Source organism: Ochotona princeps, chromosome 4, assembly GCF_030435755.1.
Source record: "Ochotona princeps isolate mOchPri1 chromosome 4, mOchPri1.hap1, whole genome shotgun sequence".
NCBI classification, from domain to species: domain Eukaryota; kingdom Metazoa; phylum Chordata; class Mammalia; order Lagomorpha; family Ochotonidae; genus Ochotona; species Ochotona princeps.
Genome location: NC_080835.1, coordinates 71,698,349 through 71,709,308, shown reverse-complemented (window position 1 = coordinate 71,709,308; position 10,960 = coordinate 71,698,349).

Here is a 10,960-nt window from a genome sequence, read left to right as displayed (position 1 = left end):
TCTCCTCTGTGTCTAGACACTTAAGACATGAGCCAGAGGGAAGAAACTAAGATGGGAGAAAGAAAAAGAGAAAGGGAGGAAAGGAAGAATGGAGGAATGGAGGAAGGGAAATGAAAGAGATCAAGAAGAAAGAGAAGAGAGGGTAAAGGTAGAGAGGGCCAGAGTACAAGTCCATGAAGTGTGCAATTTACTCAGGCCCAAGTGGCTGGGAGGACAGCCCTGGGTCCACACTTCCCCATCCCTATCCCACCATGAATGCTCTTACGAGGAAGTGGGAGAGACAGAGCTCTCAGAGCTTCTGTCTTCCTATCTGATTGCCTGTCACTGGCCAGGATCAGCTATGACCAGGGGAGACTCACTCTGGTCTGCAGCCCCCTGCTCAGGCTTCACAGTTCACCTGCTAGTCCCTTTGCCTGTAATGTTCTCCATGCAGATATACATGTGGTCCATTCCCTACTTATTTCAGGGCTCCTGTAGAGGGCCCCTCCCCACTGGCCTGGGAAGGTCTTCCCCACTCACTCTACTTAAAAGTGCAACCCCTCTCCCTTCCATTTGCATAAACTCCTTCCTTGCTTTATTGTTCTCTGAGGCACTGATCACTTCCAACATATCCTTCTAATCTGTTGATGACCAATTTCTGTCCCCTCCTGCTGGAATCAACACTGTGTGAGCTTGCTGTGCCATGGGGAAAGGCATGAATGGCCATGTCAGAGTCAACAGCCCCAGAGGGCCTTTCTTTGGGGAAGTGGAGGGGCTGGAGAGTGACAGACGTTCTACATGCACAGCTGGGAGCAGTTTGGCCAAGTCATTGCTTCTGGAACCATCAGCCCCGCCAGTCTTCCACAAGTCCCTGGCTGCACATGGGGATTGGACCTCCAACAGGAGGGAGCAGTGGCAGCAGAACACTGTCAGTGAGCCCCAGAGCTGGTTCTGGGCCCGGCAGTCTCCCAGCAGCCTATAGCTAAGAGCTGCCTGTCTGCTTTTCTGTGGCTTATGGTTGTTGCTGGGGAGGCTGTGATGGAGTCAGGCAAACCCAGGCTTGAAAGCAGCCACACCATTTATGCAGGGTGCTTAGGAAAGCGCTACACAAATGGCAGCCCACTTGGGATGATGATTCGGTGTAGGATCCTTCAAGTTTCCAAAGTTGTGAGTATGACATGTGTTCAGTAGAAACTGTACAGCAAATGCTAGCGCCTTGTAGTCCAGCTCTGTCTCTCTGTCTCTGTCTCTCTGTCTCTCTCTCACACACACACATAACACACACACACACACACACACACACACACACACCATCCTAGGCAGCAGCAGTGCAACCAGCCCCCTATGGTCATGAGGGAAACAGCCACATCCTACCATGTATTGCACTGCTGAGGCAGGATGTGCAGCTGGTTAGGAGGCTGAGTCAGGGCATTTTCTATGTCAGTATTATGATGGGCTCATTGAGATAGGATCCCATGGGAAGCCAAGGAGCACCTTTGATGTGTGAGACTCAGTTTCCTCTCCTGTAAAGTGAGATGAGAAAGCCTATCTTCCATAGGATCAGATGAAGCCATGGTAGGAAGTCGCCGTGCACTGTATTAAATGGGCTTCCTTCCCCTGACTCTTTCTAAATAAACATCCTCCAAAGCCAATGCAGACCTGGTACTGGTTTTGCATGCAGGTGCCTAGGACAGTGTCTTAGTGAGCACTCACTCAATGGCTGCAGGTTTCAGCTGTTCACTCAAGAAGGTGGTAGGGCCACTGTGGGTTTTGTCCTCCAACAGGGCCTCAAAAAGCCCTGGGTGAAAGGTGTGCATATCTTGGGGTAGGTCGGTGGGCAAGCACCCAGAGATCATATGGAACTCCATGATTTGCAAATATGGCACAAGTGGTAACTATAAGGATTTTGTGAACCTCAGAGCATTGATTGACACCAGCTCATAGAATTTGTGGTATCTTTATTGTATAGCCTGCACCTGCAGCACTGACATCCAGTCTGGGCTATGATTCGAATCCCGGATGCTCTACTTCCAATCCAGCTCCCTGCTAATGCATGTGGGACAGCAGAAGAAGACGGCCCAGATACTTGAGCCCTTATCTCTCATGTGGGATACTCAGACAGAGCTCGGGTTCCTGGCTTTGGCCTGGCACAGTCACAGCCATTATGACCATTTGGAGAGTGAACCAACGGTGAATGGAAGATATCTCTCCCTCTCTCTGTGTAACTATTCCTTTTTAATAAATAAATATTGTTTTACAAAAATAGAATTTCTGCAATTGGTAATGTTCAAAGTGAGTCAGTCACTTAATTGAAACTTCTTGTTGTAAATCAAGATGTGAATAAAAACCATATATCCCTAAACATTTACTTATTTGATCAAAACATTTTATGATGTTGGCACACACAGTTAACAGTAAACATTTTAAGAATTAAGGAAATGGTCTCACTATACACAACGACCCTAAAAGCCTACAGCAGAAATGCTAATTTTCCTTTCCTGGGTCCTGGTAATTTTCCATTTGGGGAGTCCTTGTGCATTCTGAGAAGATGGCTGGGGTAGACCAGAGGGACTAGTTAGGAAGGTCAGAAAGGGCTTCATCTTGGCTACCAGAGATACCACCAAACCTGCCCTGTGGTCACAGGACCCAAACGTTAACTTCTTAAAACAAGCTTGGGGCAAGAAGGTGACAGGGCTTCGGCTGACTTGCTCTTTTGTCCCCAAAGGTCAGGTGGCCACAGAGTGAATCTGGGGGTGAGGTGTGAACCTACCATTGTCTCAAGACAGCTCTCCTCTGACTTTCATTTTCTCATAAATTAGCTGAGTTTTAGCAGCACCCCAGGCAGCTTCCCTCTTCCAGGCCGATTGCTGAGCAGCTGCCCACGCTCATCACCCATCATCCCTGGCTGGCCTCCAGGCCCTAGTTCTCCTGTGTTTCCCTACTTTTGAGAAAGGGGAAAGCCTGTGTCCCCCAGTGCATGCTGGGTGGGTGTGGTAAGAATCACTGTGGAGCAGGTGGGTTGACCTCTTGTGGGGGCAGTAAGAACATGAGAATGCTGGAGCATGGGGTGTGCGGAGAAGAGATTTCCCCCTTGGGAGCTGCAATACACACTTGGCCTGGTGGTTATCAATTTCAAGAAAAACAGACAGCACTGGTGCCAACACTCACCAGTGCAGAGCACCTAAGAGCTTACAGAATGTTTTTGTACCTGAGCTGGTTCTTCTCATGTCAGATGCCCGTCATTTATTACGAGTCAAAATCCCCTGCAGGGCTGTGAGCCTGATACGACCTGTATCTGACTCATTTTTAAGTTCCCTAACCAGGGAACTTAAAAATGTTTTTCCAACATTCATCTGCCCAGCAGTGCCCATTGGTGGTAGTCCTGATTTCACAGCTAAGAAACACAAGCCCTGGGCAATCTGTGACTTGCCCAAAGTCACAGATGACTATGGAAAGGCCTGGGAAGTGAACCCCAGGCTCAGGTCTTCCCATAGAGCTTTCTTAGGCTCCCAGGGTATGCAGGCACGTAGGTTCTTATGACCTGGATGCGAAGAAGCTGTCACTCAGAGGTTAGGAGCAGTTTTTGCATGACAGGGTAGAAGTTGGGAAGCATATTCCCAGTCATGCACATAAGTTTATGCCCATTGCTTTGGAAGAAGCCCTGGACATCCATGTGGGTCCAAGGCAAAAGCCCCAAACTGGAGTGTTATAGGTTTTGTTCAACAATGTCAACTTTCTCCCTGGCAGAATCAGGCCCCCGAGAAGTTAGAGAAAAGGTTTCCCCAAATCTGAGCTCTTTGTGTTATCTACCAAAGATCAAGAGTCTAAAGAAGGGCAGGAGGGTCGCTGGACCTGGCCTCCCAACCACACAGCTGCTGTCCCACCTGTGCTGTCATTCAGGCAACTTGCCCCAGAGGGCTACAGGAGCCAGGTTAGACTTCATGGTATGGCTATTCCTGTTGTGAATCATCATAAAGCCAGGGGAAAAAATTAAAAATACAGTTGACTTTGAGGCAAGCAGAAGAAAGACCCCCATCTCTGGCTGTGAGCAAGAAAGGTGTGCACAGAGGTCCAGAAATTTCCAAAGGTAGGAAGTGAGCTGATTTCTCCCAAAACAGAGTCTAGAGTGGATCAGAGCTGTTAGAAGCTGAGCAGCGACTTCTTGAAGCACACATGAACAGTGACTGCGTGGGCACCTCCACAACACTGAGGAAAGTGATGCCTGTGTCCATGTGGAACACAGCCACAGCCCACGGGCCATGACCACGAAACACTCGGGGGCTGTGTGACCCGCAAGAATGGCTCTGGGAGTGGGAACCCAAGAGATGAACTTCCTGTATTCTTGGCACGGGAGGCTCAGACTGTTGTTATTTTAGAATTAAGGGGAAATGATACCCTGCAAAACTGAAGTCAAGGCCATCTGGGACTAGGGAAGGCACAACTGCTGCTTGAAATGACATGGGATATTTCCGTCAGTGATATCTTCATCACTCCTCTCGCCCCAAGTCACAAAGCAATAACAATGTCCTTTCTCCAAAAACTGTCTGTTGCAGGGAGGCATCCCAGGCATGGTCAAAGGACCAGCTGTCCTGGGGCTGGTGCAGCGGGACCCAGCTCTGCACATGACCTGGAAAGAGGCCAAAACGCCTCTAGGCAGTGGCGGTGAAGAACATAGATATTTTCTGCTTTTGTGATTCTGCCTTTATGGCTTGGCTGGGGGCTGTGTGAACTCCAGGCCTGACAGTCTACGTGACACCCAGCAGGACACCTGGCAGGTCACGTACACACACCACTCCTCAGGAAGGAGGTACCTGGTGTTTGATAAGATCCACTGCCCTATAGCTCATCAGTTTGTACTTTTTCAAAATTGCTTGCTTCAAACCCACCAATAGAAGCCTGCTAAATCATGACTGTGTAATTAATAGCCTGAAATGTATAAGAACAACTGGGCTGTTCAACTGGGGCTCACTCTCTCCTGCTCTTTTGTCCTCCCTGCTGATCCTGCAGCAGCCTTGGCTGTGTCTGCCCCTCCAGCCCTGCTGGGCTGGGGGAGGTGACTGGGAGACCTAGGCTAACCTGAATAAACCACCTTTATGCTTTAGCACCGACTTCAGACTTGATGATTTTCTGGGGATTTCAAAATCTGGGACAACATGGGGGGTGGCGGGGGAAGGGCTGGCTCCTCAGTGCACATGAAGAGCTTTCTGTTGGGCATTGCCACCCAACACACCACCACTCATAGGAGAAGCCCTCATTAGCTGTCAGAAAACACTTGTACCCTGCCTTAGATAGGCTGGGGAGGTTATAATGATCCCAACTGTGCAGTGGCACATAGAGGTTAAAAATTTGGCCCAAATGCCAGTTCTAATCCTGGCGACCCTGCTTCCCATCCAGCTCCCTGCTTGTGGCAAAGCAGTGGAGGACAGTTCAAAGCCTAGGGACTCTGCATCCGTGTGGGAGACCTGGATGAGGCTCCTGGCTCCTGGCTTCGGATTGGCTCAGCTCCAGCTGTTGCAGCTGCTTGGGGAGAAAATCATCAGATAGAAGATCCTCTCTGTCTGTCCTCTTCTTTGTATATCTGACTTTCCAATAAAAATTAAAAATGAACTAAATTAATAATAATAATAAAAAAGAACTGGCTGAAGGACACACATTGATGTTGGCTGAGCTGGGGACAAAACAGAGAAATGAACAGAAGGAAGTCTATCCCTCTGAGCTCATACTAGACCAAGACACAGTGGGGGCAAATAATGAAGTGAGGTGGACAGACATTAAGTAAGTTCTGTGGACAACAACTAGGAGGCCCGTTCTGGGGAAGAGACCACAAATTGTCCTTGACTCAAGAACTACATGCTTCCCTAGTCAGCTCTTTCTCTCCGCCTCCCTTGCAGGGTTCCTTCCCTCTGGGCCTCCCTTCCTGATGTACACAGCTCTGGCCCAGCTGTCACAAGGCTGGGACTTCCCTTATCTCCCTTCCAGAGACTGAAACCACAGGTCATGCCTGTGGCTGCATGCGAGCCCGATTCTATACCGATTCAGATACCCCACCTGCCCCTCACTGTGCCCATGCAGAGACATCACCCTGAAGATCTCCATGAAGCCAAGTGGAAGTGAGGCAATAGAAACAGTCAGGGCTCAATGGTTGCCCTAAAAATATTCTAGTGGGGGCCCGGCGTGGTCCTCACCTTGCATGTGCCAGGATCCCATATGGATGCCAGGTCTAATCCTGACTGCCCCACTTCCGATCCGGCTCCCTGCTTGTGGCCTGAGAAAGCAGTTGAGGATGGCCCAAAGCCTTGTGATCCTGTAGCAGCGTAGAAGACCTGGAAGAGGTTCCAGTTTCCTGGCTTCAGATCAGTGCAGCTCCAGCCATTGCAGCTGCTTAGAGAGTGAATCATCGGACAGAAGATCTTCCTCTCTGTTTCTCCTCCTCTCTATATATCTGACTTTCCAATAAAAAATAAAATAAATCAAAAAAAAAAAAAAAAACAGTCCTAGTGGGGCTATGGGGACTGAGGCATCTACCTAGTTCTGCCATGACTTCCTGGGTTCACCAACATCCCTCTAGCCTCCAACACTCTCAGCCAGAAGCTGTCCCTCCACCCACTGACCCCCACTTTCTCTCAACTCACTCGGTGTTTATCTCTTGCAAGAACTCTTCTGGGACCAGTACTGTGGTATAGCATGGGTTCTGTGCTGTAGCATGGAAGCGGCACCCCATTTGGGTTCTAATTCATGTCCTGGCTGCTCTGATCCTGATTCGGCTCCTTGCTAACGTGCCTGGGAAAGCAATGGAGGCTGGTGTAAGTACTTGGGCCTCTACACCCATGTGGAAGACCCAGATGAAGCTCCTGGCTCCTGGCTTCAGCCTGGCCCAAATCTGACCATTGGAATCCCTTGGAAAGTATAACAGCAGACAGAAGATCTCTCTTTCTCTCTTTGTAATTCTGACTTTCAAATAAATAAGCAAACCTTTAAAAAAAAGAGGGGGGGACTCTTCTGAGATTGCAAAGGCAGCATGTGAAGCTTTGAACACAGTAGGAAATGAGCTGTGCATTGACCAGATTGGGCCTCCATTCTGAGCTCTGCCATTTCCCAACAGAGACTGGCGAATGCCTTGGTCTCTGGCCTCACTTCTCCATCTGCAAAGCCCAGACAGAGAATGGTGTTCATCTTACTGGGTGGTTACACAGAGTAAGGGAGATGGTGTTTGCAGACTCTTCAGGAAAACTCACACTGGCTGCTGTAAGGAACCTCCCCTCACCCGACAGACACCGTGGCTCAGGGCACAAAAGGCTAAACCTCCATTTTCAACCATCGGCATCCCAAACGGGTGCAGTTTGTGTCCAAGTTGCTCCGTTTCCCTTCCAGATCCCTGCCTGTAGCCTGGGAAAACAGTAGAGGACGGCCCAAGGCCTTGCTACCCTATACCCACATGGGAGATCTGGAAGAAGCTCCTGGCTCCTAGCTTTGTATTGGCTCAGCTCCAGCCATTGAAACCATCTGGGGAGTGAAGCAGCAGATGGAATATTTTTTTCCTGTCTTCCTTCTTTGTGTAAATCTTTCTAACAAAAATAAATACATTAAAAAAAAATCTCTCAATCTCAATGGCTTGCTACAAGGGTTTACCTCTCACTTGATGAACAGGGCTTTGCAAACTGCCTTCCTGCCAGCTCTGCTCCTTCCATTCCCCCAGATTCCTCCACGAGACCCTCCAGAGCCCAACAGGGTTAGGAAGTAAGCCCCATCAGCCTGATTTCACATTGTCTACATCCTGTCGCTTACTCCGCCCACTCCGGCGGAGACTGTGACTAACTGCCCTGAGTGCTCAAGTGGAGGCAGAGGGACCTCCAAGCACCTGGGCAGTGTCTACAAGCAGGTTCTCAGCACACTGCCTGCCATGCTGTGAGAGTCCCATCCACAAGGTCCTGCTGCAATTACGCATGTTTCCTAACAACTGTCCTGATACTGATGTGAATACCAGAAACTACGAAACTTTGGGATGGAATTTTCAGAATACTGAAAAGGAAACCCCAAATAGGAAGCAAACCCTCAAGATGTGTGTCTTGCTTTCCTTTTGCATTTTCTTTGAGGCTTGGTAAGTGACCTAACTCCTATTCAGATGACCTACTAGAGGCAGCAGGAGCTGTGGGATAGACTGCGTTAAAATGCTGCCTCTGCCTCGAGCAAGTTTAGCCCACGCCAGCCATCCTGGCTGTCTTATCTTCAAACAGGAATGTAGCTTTACCCACTTTACAGGGCTCTTCAGAGGTGCCACAGTCTCTCATCTCCAAGGATGACAGGGTTAGGGTTAGGAATGCCCTCCCTGTCTGCCCTTCACTTAGCTATTCCTACAATCCCTCAAGGGCCAACCTCAAATTAGGTGCCTCCTCCAAAACGTTTCCTGACCCCTATTCCAAGTGTGTGCTATGTCCTTGATCCCCATGTCAGCCTGTACTTCCCTTCCCAGAACATGGGATAGTAAAAAAGTTTGGTTCACTGTGGCTCTAGTTAGCTAGATTCTTGGGAGGAGGCTTTGCTGGGATCATGATCTTATTCTCAGCATCGGAGCAGTCTGGCTCACCATGGTCCTAGGAATATATGAAGAATCCCTGTCCGTCTTCAGAACAATGATACTTTTTTTGCTTTCTTATCAGTCAACAAAAAAACTAAAGTGAAGACAAGATCAGGAACAACCTCACAGAACTTGCACACCCCGCAAAGGTCAGTGGGAACATGGGAGACATTTCACAAAGCAGCCATACCCTTGTGTCATGCCCCAGTACTCTTGAGCAATCCTGCATTCTCACTTTTTCAGTTGAGTAATCAAGAGTGTCCAAATCTTCAGAAATGAAAAAATAAAATAAAATAAGCCTGAGGCCCTCCATCTCAAGGGATCTGAAGGCATGGGAACAAAAGCCATCCCCCAAGGGGGATGAAGATATCACTTCCTGTGTGGCTAGGGCGTTCTATCCTTCCTCAACCATCACCAAGAGGATAGTCTTTCTGGTGTCAGTGTAGGCTGTCAATCCAGGAGGGGACCCCTCTGCCATTCCCACTGTTGTCCCAGATTTTGAAATCCCCAGAAAACCATCAAGTCTGAAGTCAGTGCTAAAGCATAAAGGTGGTTTATTCAGGTTAGCCTAGGTCTCCCAGCCACCTCCCCCAGCCCAGCAGGGCTGGAGGGGCAGACACAGCTGAGGCTGCTGCAGGATCAGCAGGGAGGACAAAAGAGCAGGAGAGAGCAGGAGAGAGTGAGCCCCAGTTGAACAGCCTAGTTGTTCTTATACATTTCAGGCTATTAATTACACAGTCATGATTTAGCAGGCTTCTATTGGTGGGTTTGAAGCAAGCAACTTTGAAAAAGTACAAACTGATGAGCTATAGGGCAGTGGATCTTATCAAACACCAGGTACCTCCTGCTGAGGAGTGGTGTGCGTATGTGACCTGCCAGGTGTCCTGCTGGGTGTCACGTAGACTGACAGGCCTGGAGTTCACACAGCCCCCAGCCAAGCCATTAACGCAGGAATTGCAAAAGGCAGAAACCACTCAGGTTCTTCACCACCCTCAGCTCATCTGGCAACTAGGAAGACAGACTTCAACTCCAAAAACACTTGAGCAGGCTTCTATCTCCACAAAGCCTGGGAAGCAGACCTCCATAGACCTCTTCAGTATACCAGCAGTGCTTATGTCATGTAGACCCGAGTTAGGGCTACTTTTCTAAAAGCCACAATGGATGAGACCTTGAGCACTGGGCACTGTCAGGGGAACCTCCCAGGACAGAGAGAGTCTAGTGAGCCCAGGCCTAGGCTGGACATACCCCTAGCCCACTGAGAACAAAGGCAGGACTCTGAGGAAACACACACACACACATACGCACACTCCTGCCCACACACCCCCAATCCCAGGGACACACATGCATCTGGCACAGAGATCCACAGGCACTTGCCCAACACCACAAACGGAGCTAAGTTTATGCAGATTTGCCACCACAAATCAAATGACGTGCGGGTGCACACATGCGCACATATCCAAACACGCACACACCCACACCGAGACAGGCACAGTCCTTCACTGGAAGAGTGGATCAACAGTTTGTCTCCCACACTCTCCCATCTGCAAGTTGCACCTGCACCAAGGAGCTAAATGGGGCTGACAGTGAGGTGTGAGGAGTGAGGTGTAGCTTGAGGTACACAGAATGTGAGAGTGGTAGTATTTGAAGTCAATGTGAGGATGGACATCTGGAGTCTTGCATTGCTTCCCCGGAACAAGGGAGCCAGGATGGTGCTCCAGGAGCTTGAAAATAGACCAAAGAGGCAGATGCAGCAGCTAATGGCTTGATAGGACCGCACTGGCTAACAAGACCAGCCAGCTGTGACTGGTTCTTACTGCTGCTGCACATACAGAAAGCAGAGTGATGGGCAGGGCATAAGCTCTAGGCTTGCTGCTGTCTGCTGTCCAGATGGCACTGGTTGGTCAGCTAGGTTTAACCAGCCCTTTAGGTTCTTACTAGTGTCTCCTAATTTCATTTTCCCCTGGATTTCTATCTTCTCTCACCTTTACCACTTGCCAGCAGCAAAATAATGTATCGGGTGACTTTGGGCAGCTCCTACCCCCACCCTCCTAAGGGCTAGGGGTCATTACAGCGCCCTCCAAAAAGACTGCAAACAAGGGACTGGACGGACGCCTTACTCTGCCACTGGTGTAGCTCAGAGCGCGCCATGAAGGTCCTGGACAACACCAAGACACACAGGCGTCTCCGTCGCACTCTACACTCAGTGCACGCAGCAACAGCCTTCCGCAACGCGGCCAAGGAAGCTAGCGCTGGACGAACCTAGACGATCGCGCTCCCGCGCCACCAGCCGGCGAGCTCAGCTCACAGCGGCGGTACCTGTCCCGAGGCGCGCTCCCAGCTCCGCCCCTCAGTCGTCACTGCCCCACCCCGCCCCGAGCGCGGGCGGAACCGAGCTGGCTGTGAGCC